We start from the raw sequence: 16,299 nt of genomic DNA, 5'->3' as shown, positions 1-16,299 counted from the left end.
ACAGTCCCATTGAATTAAAGTATTAGATTTCTTGCCTAGAAATTTCACCCAATCACTCTTAGTTTGACACTCAGTTTTGATTACATCCCTGCTAAGAAAACTGTTAGGTCCATAATTACCGGTTATAGGCTTGGCAACCATGTCTAGTCGCTCCATCAGCCATATCTGCAAAGTCAAAGGACTCCTTAAGAAGTTTTGAGTTTCCCCACCATGAGATATAGCATCCAGTCCTAGAAGAGTTTTTGCCAAGATCAAAGAAATGGGATTGTTACCATCTTTAATTTGGCTCAAGCATCCACAAAACCGTGTCTCTCAGACAAAAGTAAAAATTCTCCCACGAAGCATAGGGTCAAGCTGAAGTTTTTCTGCATATTGTCGGTCACTCCATAAGTGTGTTTGTCAATCAGCCGAAAGATAATTGCACAAAGATTCACCATATGGCCTTCAATCATAATATCAGTAATGGAAGTAGGAAGACTAATAGCATCAAACAAAGATTCCTTATATTTGGAATCACAAGAAACTGCAACAGATTTTCTGCTTAGGTTATAGCCTAGAATAGCAGAAAATTCTTCAATTGTCAAACAGAGTTCAGCAGTGTTAAATCGAAACACATGATCTTCTGGATCCTAGAATTTCATAGCATCACGAAGGAAGTCCCACTTGATCTTGACATTCCTCAAAGCCTTAATTCCCTCTAGTTTAAAGGATGTAAAATTGGTTTTAGTGCTAAAATAAAAACTACGAACCCATCTGTTGATATCATGAATTGTTGGATGAGAGAAATTTTGATTGCTAGCCATGGATGACTTTTGCTCGTGATTATTGTGTTTTGCTAACTTTTATGCAGAGAATTGTCGCAAGAGGATTTATTTATATGAGCCACATCAATTCCCAATCACGTTTGAAATAGGTTTCATAGAGTTTGTAGCTGACTAGGAAAGTGTTTCATGATCACAAACGAAGTAAACATTTTTCAAAAAATGTAAAAATGCGAAATGCGCTTTAGAAAAGCATGAGGAGTCAACCTACCATGGCGTGAGCATCATGATGTGGCTCAATGCAATTTGGCACTCTAAAAGTGCCGAACGACACTCCAAAAGTGTCGAACGACACTCCAAAAGTGTCGAACGACACTCCAAAAGTGCCGAATGGCACTCCTCATTCGCCAAGTGGCGCACAACCCCTCGGTCCTACGCTTATGCAATTTCATGCAGTTTTACATTCTCAAGTAATTTTTAAAGACCATGTGACACTCAAAAAGATTTTGTTTTAGTCAAACTGGGACGCTTTGACGTGTCTACCTCATTTGTTTTCAAAAAATCATCACCTGCATCATTGTTTTCAAAATTGATCAAATTAAGTTTTTTTGAGACTCATGGATTTAGGTTCCAAACTAAGGGGCATTAGCCTATGCCTCAGGTATTTTCAAAAAAAAAAAAAAAAAGAGAGTGACCATCATTATTTTTCTCAAGGAAAAAATCATCATCATCAAGATTTCTAAAAATCATGCATTCCTTTTAAACTAGGGGCATTCAGCTCCACCTCATTTAAGTAAGTGCAGATTCCAGCAGAGCTAAGTAAGATAATTTTAAATTGGTACTACAAGATCTCACTAGGTGAATTCTAAACTTGTTTTAGTTAAAGTCTCTACATGATCCAAAGGGCAAAGAGCTAAAACATGGAAATTAATACAAGATTTTCTAAGGAACACTTCCTTTCATTTTGCAGGAAAAATAAAAACACAAGCCATACATCATTGGGACTCCGAGTCCACCTGTGTGAGGATCTTCTGGATCCACCTCTAGAGGAGTCACCTTCAGTATTTCCTTCCTAACTTGCAAAAAAGCAAGGATTGTATTGATGATTTTCAAGTTCAAGGCTCCTGATCCTTGCCTCCAAAGTTCATTTGGTCCATTCTATGTGCCTGAAAAGTCAGCGGGATCGAGAGTTAATTACACCATCAAGCACAATTCAAGCAAGAGATGTTTAGAGAGTAACAAGGCATACCCAGCTTGAATCATTGAGCACATATTGGGAGGATTAAGTGCGAGCCAGTGACTACAAACCTTCAATCATTTGCATGTTTTCTTCCATAAGATCCACATCAAACTAAATCAACTCAACCAGATTAAGAGACATTTATCTAGTTAAGAAGAAAATAAGGATAAAGAATTGAAAATTAAAGAACACACCGGATTAGGCCAAGGAACATTCGGTATGTGCTCTAGCCTATTCAAAGGCATGGAACTATACGTTCCATCAGGATTCATCACATCATACTGCCATGTCGGAAAATGAGGTTAAGTCTCCGCAAAGGAACTAGAATAACTACTAGCATGATGAGGAGAAGGAATTTCTTCCTCTTCATCTCCCTCTTCCTCTCCTTCAAAAGGTGGAGGCAGAAAATCCAACATGCAAATTGTGGTCACCAAGCAGAAAAATGGAAAGAATTTGCAAAATGAAAATTTGACTTTAGAAAGGAATAAAAAAGTACCTCTTGGTCAGCCAAGCAACCTTGCAAATGAGTTTTAATAAATTCAAAGTAAGATCCGACTGTTCCTGGAATAGAAAAGCTTGCACGAGTCTGAGCAATCTCATCATCAGTCAGAAAGCTAGCTAACCGGATGGAGGGACAAGGAGGAACTAGAATTTTTGTAGGAGGATAGTCATGTTAAACTTGGGGCAACACTTGATCATCAAGATACCAATACTTTCCATGCCCGCATTCAAACAATACTTGGTAGCCATTCAATTCTAGAGCCCACTCACACTCAACATACCCCTTATATCCAATCCAAAAATTTAAGTTCATTTGAAAAATCACAAAAAGGAGCTTAGAAAGAGAAGATACTGAGTCATAACCAAGTGTCGAAGATTTAAAAGGAGAAGGAAGAAAGAACTCACATCATCAATGATCAGATTGTCAATCACCAAGCGCCAAATCTCCAAAGAACGCCTGGAGAGTATAGACAAATGATGTTTAGGCAACCAACGGATATATCTAGGAAAATTACCAGTAACCTCTTTCTGAATTTTTGGACCAACCCCAAAATACTCATATATCCAGACTTGAAAACTCCACAACACCATTACCAAAAAACCAAAATAATTTGCCAAAATTTACACATAGCCAAAAAAAAAAAAAAAATCCAAACCTCACCTGCCATACAAATGGAGCCCCACATAAGCTTGAAAGGCTTTGCCTAGAGCGTTGGGTCATGAAGTGCATCAGAGTGGCATAGGCCATTCTGCCTCAGTCATAATTCCGAATTTGTCCAACTCTTTTCAATATTTCTAGATAGCGCAGATTCACAATACTGCCTAAATCCGGACAAAAAAATGTTCCAACGAAAAGAAGCATGAACATACGAGCACCTTTTACCGCAATCTCACAATGGGGAATATTTTCACATAGCCAAGACAAGGGGATATTGTTACTCCTCATTCTAGAAGGAATTACACCTAAATATTTTTTGACTTTTGGCTAAATTAAAGGAATCATTGACAAGAATTCTTTTACCACCCAACCTCAAGCTAGTGATAATAAAGAAGTCTGCTTCATGTAGTGTCCTAGAAACGTTCGGCCAAGGCCTGCTTCATTGATAATGTTTTTGATGCTAGGAGACAATGTTGCCCATGTACTTTTCAACATTTGGAGACTACCTCGACTCTTGAGACTTTGCAACACAAAAATTCAACTCATCAATTTCAATGACTAAAATCCACGACCAAAAATTTCCATAAAAAATATTCTCACAACCAATGCCCTACCACCATAAAAGATCACATGTCCATACACAACTACCAAATTTTTGCATAAACATGCAAAAAAAAAAAATAAATAAAGAAGAAAAAAAAACCCTACATGACTAAGATGAAAAAATCCCACAAGCTCATACACAAATAAATTCTCACATAGCCAAAATGATAACCACACAAATTTTCCAAGAATCAACATTACATACCCAACAAAATTTTTCCATAAGACAAAACTTCATACCCACAAAATTTGCCAATACCTACCAATACATCCATTCATATACCCACAAAATTTTGCCATGTCCATAATACAAAGTTTACATATACCAATAAACTTTTCCCACATACAATATGAACACATTCATGTAGGCCTAACTTAAAATTTTCACAATGCAATACTCTCAAAGTCCAAACCAAAGTTCATCCAACAACATCACAATTTACTACATTGTCAAAATTCCAAAAGCCACCAATATTGTTCAAATTGCACACAAAAAAAACACTTTGAAAATTCTCCAAAGCCAATATTTCCAAACATGATCTAGCACATAATACTCCAAAATCTCAAAATAACCAAATGACAATATATCAAAGTGAAACTTTCAATAAAACATGCAACAACATTTTTTCCAAGCAAATAAACTAAAGAACAACTCACCTTGGTGTCTACATGACAATATGGAGCATGGGTCCTAGGGTCTTGAAGAAGTCCATCCTCCTCATGCCAATCAAATGTTGGATCATATTTCTTACCATGAAAAGTAAGAAAAGAAGGTCATTTGGAAGAAGAAGCCATCTTGATGCAAAGAAAAATTGATCTGGAAGATGGGTTTTCACCAAAATGGATGTGTGATGAAAATGCTCAAAATACAAGGATTTAGAGGAATATTGATAGAGATGGATGAAGGATGCTTGAGAAGCTTAGAAAAGGGTTTTTTGTGAGAAGAAATGATGAGATGATGAAGAAAATCCAAGGAGAAGAAGAGAGTGAATAGTAACAATGGAGGAAGAGATGCAGAGAAAGATGAAACAAAAAAGAAAAAAGAAACAAAGGGAAGTGGGGGGCCAAAATTTCGACCCCCACACACTTAAGTTTAGCCAAAGCTAAGTCAACTCAATCAAATTGAGTTGACTCAGTCAACCAAAAAAAAAAAAAAATTCAAACCTCAAATTTCATGATCAAAATCCCAAGCCTCAATTTTCAATTAAATTCTAAGGCTCAAAATTTCAGATTTTAAGTTCCCAATTTCAAGAAAAAATTTCTGGGCTCCAAAGGTCTCAAAATTTGAAATAAAAATTTCAAAACTTCTAAAAGTTTCAAAGAAAATCAAATGTTTCTCAAAAGAAAAATCTTTTGTCAATTACACTTTTCTTGGTAAAGTTCAAATCAAGAGTGAGCAAATGACACATTTCAAAAGCAGTGGAACCACGAAGCACCCATCAGTTAAAATCTAACTCTAAATTTTGATTTTTGATTTTTGATTTTTTTGATTTTTACAGAAAGAAAATCCAAGATCAAAGTAGAAGAAGACCTTTGATCGACATTACAATTCCAGATCGAAGTAGAAGAGGACCTTTGATTGACATTTCAACAATTCCAGATCAAAGTAGAAAAGGACCTTTGATCGTCATCCAATTCCAAATCGAAGCAGAGGAGGACCTTTGATCAACATTACAATTACAGATTGAAGTAGAAGAGGATCTTTGATCGTTATACAATTCTAGATCAAAGTAGAAGAGGACTTTTGATCGTCATTCAATTCCAGATCGAAGTAGAAGAGTACATTTGATCGCCATCCCATTCCAAATCAAAGTACAAGAGGACCTTTGATCATTATTCAATTCTAGATCGAAGTAGAGGAGGACCTTTGATCATCATTCCATCCCATTCCAGATTGAAGTAGAAGAGGATCTTTGATTGCCATCCAATTCCAAATCAAGGCAGAAGAGGACCTTTGATCCATCCCACTCCAGATCAAAGTAGAATAAGACCTTTGATTGTCATCCCAGACAACTCCATTTTCAAGATCAGGATAGAAAAGTCCTTTGGTCACCCTAATTACCAAGAATCATGTCTAGAGTCATCAATTACCAGCTAAGTCAAGTACTTTCATTTGTTGTCAAAAGATAAGGCACTAGTTCTATGTTCAAAAGTTTTAGGTTTGAGGGCTAGGTAATCTTTGAAAATTTGACCTCAATTAAATCATGGTTTCTAAATTCAGTGTCTTCATTTTACATTGACATTCACTTTTTAAGCTCTGTCAATGAGGGGCATTCTGTAGATACTCAATTTTGCACCCATGATTTAATTAAGGAGAATGACTTGAATAACCATCCATGTACCTCAAAACTCATGATCGCATTGCATGCATCAATTTGTTCTTGCATTACATACATCAATTTGTCTTTGCATTACATGAATTAATTCATTCATTACATATCATAAAAATGATCTTGAGATTCTAACGGTCACAACAGTTTTTTCGGTTTCCAAATCGGACCATCGAATCAAAAGATATCGCATGATCAAGTTTGCATGATCAACATGTATGGTGTCTAGGTAAAGTCGACCACACATGATTAGTTTAAATTAATTCTGATTGATTAATCAATTAACATAAATTAAATAATTTTGTGATTGGTTGATAATTAGTGTTTAAAATAGGATTGCATGCATAGGAATAAAAGGGTGATAGGATAACAATAAAATTGTGGATAATTTGAACATTATCAAGATTTATTTTAGAGTATTTAATTACAAGATAATTACTCTTAAATAGCTTGAATTATCCAAAAAGAGATGCAAAATCATAGATGGAGGATGAAAACGCGTCTAGGTACAAGGACCAGTCAAAAACCTTAGAAGTGGAGTCCAAATGGCACCCGAACATGAAAGAGTGTTCGAAGTCCAAAGGGCAATTCGGCACTTTTGGAGTGTCGTTGGCACTCTAAGAGGGTAGAATTTTCACCTTGTGGGCTTTGGCCCAATGAATTTTAGGTGACAATAAGGTACACCCTTTTTGACCTTTTCGCAAAAAGATGCGTCCAAATTCAAACCCTTATCGTTCATACCTATTTTTTAAATTCCTTTGACTTCTATAAATAGAGATTGAACCTCATAATTCAGTACCTTTTGGCTATGCTCTGAGAGGCATATGTTTTAGGCTCTTAAATCACCCATATTTTCTGATCCCTTCTCTGAGTGTTGCTGCCTAAATTAGGGTTTTTAGGTTTCAAAGAGATTTGAACAAATTTCTTTGAACCCTAAAACATCATTTCAAGAACGAAGTGTGCTCATGCGATATTCGTGATGATGCATGTTTAATCCCTTTGCTTTTATGCTTTTCTTTGTCATGATGATGCATGTTTAATTGTTTTAGATATTCGTATTTTACCATGATTAATTTAGTTCATGACAATATGTTCTTGATTTCTTTATTGTTGATATAATCTGTTTCTTAATTTTAAAGATATGCATGTGGTCAACTTTTTTTTTTTTCTTAAAATAAAACGGATCTGCATCTTTCTTAGATGTAGATCTGAATTTTTCTTCAAAATAAAAAGGAGTTTGCACCTTCCTTAGATGTAGATTTAAATTTTTTTTCAAATCAAAACTGATTTGTATCTCTCTCAAGATACAAATCTGATTTTTTAATACACGCAGATCTTTGAAACAAAGGAAAAGATAAAACCTTGTTTTATTTGTTTCATGTTGCATAAATTTAAATTATGAATGAAACTCTCTCCTTAAAAAGTCTTTTTCATTCTTTTACAACATAAAACATATCTAATTTTTTTTTTATCAAAAAAATATCATTTTTTTATCATCACAAAACAGATTGAATTTTCATCTTCAAAAACCACATTTTTCTACATACCACAAAATAGATTTGATATTTTTCAAATCAAAATCCATTGTTTTATTAATTAAAACAGATCTGATTCTTTTCAAAAGGAGAGATTTCATTCATAAAATAGACTTATGTAATTATGTTTTTCACATGTTCAATATATCATTCATGACATGCATAAAAATGATACATTGGTCACAAGAGTCTAGAAGACTAGACTCTGTTTGAGCGGAATGAGTTCCTAACACCTTCCCATTCCGTAACCTAGCCTCCGGATTTAAGTCTTTGGCAAAGTAGATCTAATCTTGTCTTTATTTATTTTGGGTAGATTGTAACTAGGACAAAAAGCCATGTATATTTGGTAGTTTGTAACTAAGACCCAAAGTCATGTAAAGTTCAAATTTTCAAAGTTGTATTTTTTTTATTCAATCAATGAAACGAAGCAATTCAGTCATGTATTTGTATATTAGTTTTTCTTATTTTTTGTACAAAAAAAAAAAGTGGCGACTCCACACCACTTACCCAAAAAGAGAAGTGCCCTAAAAGGTACCCGAATCTCTTTTTTGAGAGACTTTTTTTCGAGGTCTCTCACAGTTGTATAGGATAGAAAACAAATACATAGTTTACCCTTTTATTTATTGTGCTTGGTAACACAATCTTTTTAAGAGGAATCTTCCAATTAAATTCAATACATGAATTGGAGAATAATTGTCAAAATTTAAAGTTGATGTTTTTTATTTCTGGGAAGTTTGGCCGGTAGATTTTGTTAATTATTTTATTTTTCTTGTTACACACTTAATTTGATTGTGCTTATTAGAGAAGTTTCAATAATTTTATTTTGGTTGTATCTAATTTTTAAATTGATTTTAGTTGATTTATATTAAGATTTTAAACTAGTATATTAAAGTTTTTATTTAATATCTATAAAAAATTTAACAAGATTAATGATTTTTCATACAAATTAAATGATGAAAAATTATTACTAGTGTATTTTCAGGAACAAAACATTAGAAAACAAACAGTTTTTCTTAAAGTTCTCTTTTGATGAAAACAGTTGCAGAGTTATGAATTTTTTCCAAGGGGAGTCAACCTAAAGGTGGAAAAGTTGTACCATACGTTAACTTTTTTTTTTTATATACAAGATAGAATTTCTACTCTAGCCTAATCTAAATGTATACGTGTGTAAAGCTCCCTCCTAGAGACTTGAACTCCAGCCCTTGCCCCTCATACCCCATAAGCATTTATACTTGTAGAGTGACGACCTCACAAAGTGGTGGTCATATGTCAACTTCATGAATTAAGGTTAACTTAACAAAGTTATACTTTAGTATTAAAATCATTTGTAATTGATTTTAAAAGCTTTTTCTTTTTTACAATCTCTTTTTCTATATACATAGTTAAACAATCACTTAACTAAATTGGCTTATAAGATTGTTTTTCTTAATAAGTGTATACAGTTGAACAAACCAAATATTTGAAGTAAATTTGTCTCTATCTTAATATATCAATTTACAAAAAAGTATATAACAACAATTGAAATAAATTATACATGCTACTATTATCAAAATATAACCATTTAAACAATCAATTTAGCAAAGAAAAAAAATCACATGACAACCAAGAATATAAAAATAACCTAATTCAATTGTTCAAAGAAACTATTATCAAATAATAGAAAATCACTGTAAGCATACAAAAATTACTACCATCATATTTTAATTTAAAATAGTAAAACAGTTTTGACACAAGTTACACTTTGCAGGCTGGAAACCATTTTTGACCTTTAGATTTTTATAATATAAAAAAAGAAAAAAGAAAAGAAAAAAGAAGAGGCTGGAAATCGCTATAATAGTATAGTGATTAGTGACTCAGTGACTAACACAGTAATATTCTTTATATTTATCAAACATGTACACGGTACACACCACATCAGACCAGATTTCTAAAAAAAAAAAAAAAGAAACAAAGCATATATGTACACCACAGAGAGTCGAAAGAGAGGGAGAGAAATACCACTGTAGTGAGTAGTGACACAACCCCCTGGTCAGATCTGGACGAGAACTGAGAAGGGACGGAGGCATTAGAAGTTTTTTTTTTTTTTTTGGGGACATTTTTGAGCTATTTTTCAATTTTGAGGAAGGTCAAATTCAGTTTTAGGAGGGACTAAGGTTGGTTATTTTTTTTCCCTCAAAGTCCTGGGTTAGGTTAAATTTAAGATTATCTATAATTTGGTAAGTAAATTGTTAAAACGGTAAATTGTTCTAACTAAAAATATAAAAATATATATTCTAAAAAAATGTAAAAATATTTAAATAAGAATCTAAGGGACCAAGATCCAAGAGTTTTTGTGTTCAACTTTTTTTTTTTTTTTTTTTTTTTTGAGAAGGAAGACCTCTGGATTTTATTAATAAAATTAGCCGTGATCAGCTAGAATTACAGAAGTCAAGTGTGGAGGAACATCCTCCGTCCACACTGAAAAACCTCTAACATGTCTAGCATGCTTAGCTAGGTTGTGTGCTACATCATTGCCCGAGCGACGGACATGAGAGAAAGAAATGCAACTATCTGCTCCTATTGTAGCCTTTGCGGAACTGAGAATGTGACCATAGGTGGATAGTGACGTCTCTTCTGAACTTAGGGTGGTTATTATATTTGCTGAATCGCCTTTCAATATGAAAGAAGTGTATCCGAGGTCTTGTGCGAAGGATACTGCTCTAGCTGCAGCCATTGCTTCGGCTATGTCTGGGGAGAAAGGGAGGCTAGCTTGTTCAGACAATGATGCAATTGCTCGCCCATTGCTATCTCGAATAATTACCCCTATTCCAGCTTTCCCTATATCTGTGAATAACGCACCATCGAAATTCACCTTGATCCTTCCTAACGGAGGAGGAGACCACCTGACGGAGGTTGGGTGACTATGGTGGATCAGTTTTGGGGCGTCAGAAATAGCGTGGTGGAATGTGGCTAGAGCTTCAGAAGCAGCATGGAGTACATGTGACAGTGGGTACTCTTTTGAAGAGGTTCGAACCTGGTTTCGGCGGTGCCAAATGGTCCACATGACCATAGCCATCAGCTCCACATTCTTCTGTTCCTCATGCGTGAAAGTAAGCACTTCTCGGACTGATGGGAATGTTTTTGCTCGCCTGAAGTCGAGGGAAGGAATAGAGTCCCATATCTGTGCCAGCTGGTTGCACCCCCATAACGCATGATATGTGTCCTCCACCTCTGCCTTACATAATTCGCATGTGTCTTCAGTCAGTATATGTCTCCTTCTTAGATTGCTTTTGGTAGGAATGGCGTTCTGGCAAGCCCTCCAGAGGAAATTGCGCACCTTGCTTGGTACAGTGAGGCCCCATATCATTTTCCACACTCCATTATTGTTGGAAGGATGGCTGGACTGTTGGGGTCTACAATGCATTGTGGCTAGGAGGTTTGAACTTGACTTCACCGTGTAGCAACCGGAGGGAGTAAATGGCCAAATTACTTCGTCCTCCACCTTGTTCAAACAGATGGGAATACTTGCAATTTGCTTTGCCTCGTTTGGTATAAATAACCCTTGTAAGAGGTTTCTATCCCACTTATGCGTGGTTTGATCAATGAGGTCCGATACTCTCATATCTTCAAAGCCTTGTACAACCTGTGACCAGATCCTAGGCTGAGTTAAGGAGGGCAGCCATGCATCATTCCACACACTTATTTTCTCTCCACAACCAACCCTCCATCGTACACCTTTGAGTAACAAATCCCGACCATTTAATATACTCCTCCATGCATAGGAACCGGTGTTTGAATATTGGGCTTCCAAGATGGAGCAATGGGGAAAGAACCTCGCTTTGAAAACTCTATAAAATAGGGAGTTTTTATTGTGTAATAATCTCCATGCTTGCTTTGCCAAAAGTGCATCATTGAAGTTTGCTAGGTCCTTGAAACCCATACCCCCCTCGGATTTGGGTTTACACAGAGTGTCCCACTTCACCCAATGTACTTTTCTTCTATCTCCTTTTTGCCCCCACCAAAATTTCCTAGTGAGGCTCTCAATGTCTGCACAAAGGCCTAGAGGGAGCTTGAAACAGCTCATTGTGTAAGTCGGTATAGCTTGGACCACCGCCTTGATAAGAATTTCCCTTCCTGCCTGTGACAAAAGTTTCTCCTTCCATCCCTGAAGTTTTTTCCACACCCTCTCCTTTATGAAATTAAAGCTGGTCTTCTTGTGTCTTCCTATTAAGGATGGTAGTCCCAAATACTTCTCATATTGGATGATCTCGGGTACCTTCAGTGTGATTTTGATGTGGTTTTTAATTTCATCAGGGGTGGATTTGCTGAAGAAGATGGTGGTTTTGCTTTTGTTGATTTGTTGGCCTGAGCATTTGCCATATGTATCAAGGATATTCATAATCTGTTGACATTCCTGAATTGTGGCCCTGCAAAATAGCAAGCTATCATCTGCAAAAAGAAGATGGGTTAGTCTAGGGCTACTTCTACAAATAGAATAACCCTTGATTTCTCCTTGTGTTGCTGCCTTACTAATAAGGCCATGTAGACCTTCAGTGCACAACAAAAATAGGAATGGTGATAGTGGATCCCCTTGACGGATGCCTCTGGAAGGTTTAATCATCCCTTTAGGTTCTCCATTCACAAGTATGGAATAGGTGACTGTTCTGACACACAACATTATCAGCTTTATCCATTTTTCAGTGAAACCCAACCTTCTCATAACAGATTCAAGGTAAGACCACTCCACCCTATCATATGCTTTGCTCATGTCCAACTTAATTGCCATGTAGTTCTCCTTCCCACCATGTTTCTGCATACTATGGAGAGACTCAAAAGCAACCAAAATATTATCAGAAATAAGCCTACTTTTAGTAAAGGCACTATGATGTTCAGTAATAATATTTGGTAAAATTTTTTTGAGCCTATTTGCCAATACTTTGGAGAAGATTTTATAAAGCACATTGCAAAGGCTTATGGGTCTGAAATCTGAAGCATACTCAGGGGATTTATTTTTTGGGATTAGGGAAATAAAAGTATGATTGAGATTTTCAGGGAGAGTTTCAAAATTTAGAAAGTGCAATACAGTTTGTGAAACATCATTACCCAGGGTACTCCAAAAGTGCTGGTAGAACAGTGGTGGCATGCCATCAGGTCCAGGGGATTTTAGTGGGGCCATTTCCTTAACTGCCTTCTGCACCTCCAAGGCTGTGAAGTCAAGTGAGAGTTGGTGGTTCATGTCAGCACTAATCACTTTTTGGATTGAGTTTGTTGCTTCCTCCCACTGTGTTTCCATTGCCGATGTGAACAGCCCCTGATAATAGGACACTAGTATATCAGCCACTTCCTCTTTGCATGCACTCCACTGACCTGTAGGGGCCCGAAGTCTTTGTATTGTATTTTTCCTTTTACGTTGAGTGGCCCTACTATGGAAGAATTTGGAGTTTCGGTCACCTTGTGAAGCCCATAAAACTTTTGCTCTTTGAAACCACATTCGTTGCTCCTTGTCCATTAGTCCTTCAATTTCTTTTTTCAACTCCACCAGCCGAAAGTTTTGACCAGTCCGCATGGCTTCTTTTTCAGCTTGCACCAATTCTTTTCTTCGTTGTTTCAGTAAAGCTTGGACATTGCCGAAGTGTTCTCTGTTCCATTTCAGCAACTCCTTTCCACATTTTTCAATCTTGCGCACCGTTCTCACAGTTGGGTTATCACTTCCTCTAGCATCCCAAATCGCCTCAACAATTTCAGAGCATCCTCGGTCTGACAGCCACATTTCTTCAAATTTAAAAAGTTTTGGTGCGTTGTGGAAGTCAAGTCCCACGGTGTTGATCCATAGTGGGCAGTGGTCAGAAGAGTCTGCTGAAAGATGATGAATTTTTGTACCTGCAAACCTCAGAAGCCAATCATTAGTTGCAAAAGCTCTATCAAGCCGCTCCCATATTGAATGACCCGTGGAGAAATGCTTTTGCCAAGTAAACTGGTTTCCTGAAAATCCAAGATCAATAAAACCACATTCATCCACCACGTCCCTAAATGATTGCATTTGTGTTTGACTTCTGTTGCTACCCCCAAGTTTCTCGGAGCTCCCAATAATTTCATTAAAATCCCCGGCACATAGCCAAGGGAGATTAAACTTGTTCTGGAGTTGGCGGAGTTTATTCCATGACTCATATCGTTTATAGGTTATTGGCTCACCATAGAAACCTGTGAAACGCCATGTGTCATCCTTTCCCTTATTGATAATGGAGTCTATGTGGTTCTTTGAAAAAGTGTCAACATGCACATCGATAGAATTTCTCCAAAATAGAGCCAAACCACCCCCTCTATTATTTCTTTCCACAAAAAATAAATTCTCAAATTCTATCTTACGTTTAATCTCTTGTAGCCTAGTTTCATCCGCCCATGTCTCGGCTAAAAACACGACGGAGGGATCTTTTGCTCGGATCAACACTCCAAGCTCCTTCTCTGTCCGCAGGTTCCCAAGCCCACGGCAATTCCATACTATGATACTCATGGCGACTGGCGGGGCTGTTGAACAGCCTCCACCATTGAAGTGTCCTGCCCATCCACTCTTCAAACCTGGTATTTTTTGTTAGGTAACACGAGTTGGATTTCATCATCTTCCTCCCTTCCCCGTTTTGCTTCTATAGTTGATTTTATGGCTGTGGCTGTCTTAGGAATATTACGTGCCAATTTCTTCCATTTCCTAGGTTCAGTATTAGCAGGTAACGTGGCTGAAGTCTGATTTTCCACTTGGGCCATAATTTCAGTTTTAGCACTCTCCAATCTGTCCGTTGTATTCCTTAATTTTCCTTCATTATGGGCCGCATATGTTGGACCTCCAGCTGTCCTATCTGATGTGCTATAATCATGGGATTCGAATTTTTTAAGGGCCGTGTCAATCTCCTCAATGTGGGATTCAAAATCTTTTGGATGGACAGAAGGAGTTATAATAGGAGAGTGATTTATTACCTGCGGATTTTGAGGTGGATTCTCGCATGAATTTTGCTCATCAACGTCCAAATTTTCCTCTGTTTCCATACTTAGAAAATTTTGAACTTCAGCACTCGACTTAGGCTCGCTGGTGGCCTGAGACTGGTTGCCGCTTTGCGTTTCCGCCGGCAACTTCTTCCGGACTTTTGCTGGTAGAGCTATGTCATCTCTAGAACCTCCAAGACCGTCACCCATTCCTGGTACTGTCATAAATGCTGTTTTTCCTGGATTGAATGGTGTTGCTCTTAACCATGCACCATACCCCTGAATTTCCTCTGATCCAGAGCCTCTGCCCATGAGCCATTTTGCACATTCTTTCTCATCGTGCGATACTAGACCGCACCAGTAGCAGAAGTTGGGTAGTTTTTCGTATTTGAAAGACACCCAGCGTTCATCATCTTCTCCAATATCAATTTTGCGGCCTCTACACAGGGGTTTTGAGACATCCACATCCACCCGTACACGGACAAAATCAGTCCCTACTAACTCTTTTGGATCTTTCGTTTCCGATACTTCTCCAATGGATTGGCCCAATTCTATGGCTGTCTCGGGATCCAATAATCTCATCGGTAGACCATGTATTTGCACCCAAAATTTGGTCGTTGTAAAGCGCAAATTTTTGGCCGGAGTCTTGTAGTCATAGCGCTGGAATAGGACTAAGTGTTTATCAAAAGACCATGGCTGCTGCACTAGAACTCTTTCAGCGTCAGATTCTACTTCGAATGTAAATAGCAGAACGTGGTCACCCACCTCCCTGATTTTGAAATCCTTACAAGCCCTCCATAGGGGTTTGAAGGTCCTTCCAACGGCTTCTACATTAATGGCACGCTTTGTCAGGAACTTTGCTGCTAACACAAACTCCTTGCTTTTTAAATTTTTTGACTTTTTCAGGCTTAGTATGGTCTCCTCCTCGGCAGTAAGAGATAGCTTGTTCCATTCGTTTAGAATATCTTCCATGTCAGATATGGTATATAAGTAGAGAGAGAATGAGAGAGAGAGAGATAGAGATAGAAGTGTTTCCCAGATTCCCAGAAAAAAAAAACCCCACAAAGCCCTACTGCTAACGTTGCTAGCAGAGGGAAGAAAATATCACTCCGAGGAAGATAACTGGATTCTACTTTCCGCGGTCTCCAGAGAGAGCAGCGTGGAAGAGAAAAAAATCTTTGTCCTTTATATATAGTTGAGTTGTGTTCAACTTACGCATCCTAATGTTTTCAATCGAGATATCAAAGTTTTATATCCCCTTGCCATTGTAATTGTCAAATTTATCCAAATAGTATAAGAATATGAGGGTGAGATTTCCTAGAACCCTACTAAAAATGTAATATACCCTCATGCGCTATCTATGGAAGATGCCTTTTAGGATCAAATAATTCCATAGAATTAAGATGATTTATTGTCTTCTTAATCATTTGTCATGATGGTTGTAAAAATTAAATAACGGAAATTAAAGTTATAAATAAATCATATATTTTTCTTTTTATTTGTTAGGTTTTGTATTTCCTTTGTTGGTTATATTTTTTTTAGATGCCATATTATTTTAATTTATGACGCTTATTCTATGATTATTATTTTTTATTATAAAGTCAAAATACCAATCAATTGTTAATGTAGGTAAGGTTCAAATGACATATTCAACGACAAGTAATTTTACTAGTTGAGTTAACTCAAACTTATTTTTTATTTCTTATTTCGGTTGATC

This window comes from Castanea sativa, chromosome 9, assembly GCF_040712315.1.
Source record: "Castanea sativa cultivar Marrone di Chiusa Pesio chromosome 9, ASM4071231v1".
NCBI lineage: Eukaryota > Viridiplantae > Streptophyta > Magnoliopsida > Fagales > Fagaceae > Castanea > Castanea sativa.
The sequence above is the reverse complement of the archived record's forward strand: the minus strand, read 5'-3'. Positions refer to the sequence as shown.